The following is a 387-nucleotide window of genomic DNA, read 5'->3' as shown; positions in this document are numbered from 1 at the left end:
AACCATGGTCAGTATATCACACCAGTGATTCGACATCATGTGACTCTCACAGTTTTGCTTTAACACTCGGGCTATGGTACAAGTGAAGCTGCAGAAAACTCAAGATCTTCCTCCAGGAGTCTTCCTGAGCATCTGAATGAGCTTTAGTGTGTCCTCCCCACAGTAATATCACTGAAAAACACACAGTTACAGAGCTAACTAATAAAGCACAAAGCAGAAGATTTTAGCAACCTGGTGTGTAAACATATTTTTAAGGGACCTCAAAATTCAAACCCTTGATTATCAGGTGTACCTAATACAGGGAGTGCAGAATTATTAGGCAAATGAGTATTTTGTCCACATCATCCTCTTCATGCATGTTGTCTTACTCCAAGCTGTATGGGCTCG

The sequence above is a fragment of the Pundamilia nyererei genome, unplaced genomic scaffold, assembly GCF_000239375.1.
Source record: "Pundamilia nyererei isolate P.nyererei 1_Seehausen unplaced genomic scaffold, PunNye1.0 scaffold00119, whole genome shotgun sequence".
Lineage (NCBI taxonomy): Eukaryota > Metazoa > Chordata > Actinopteri > Cichliformes > Cichlidae > Pundamilia > Pundamilia nyererei.
Note: the sequence above shows the minus strand (reverse complement) of the source record.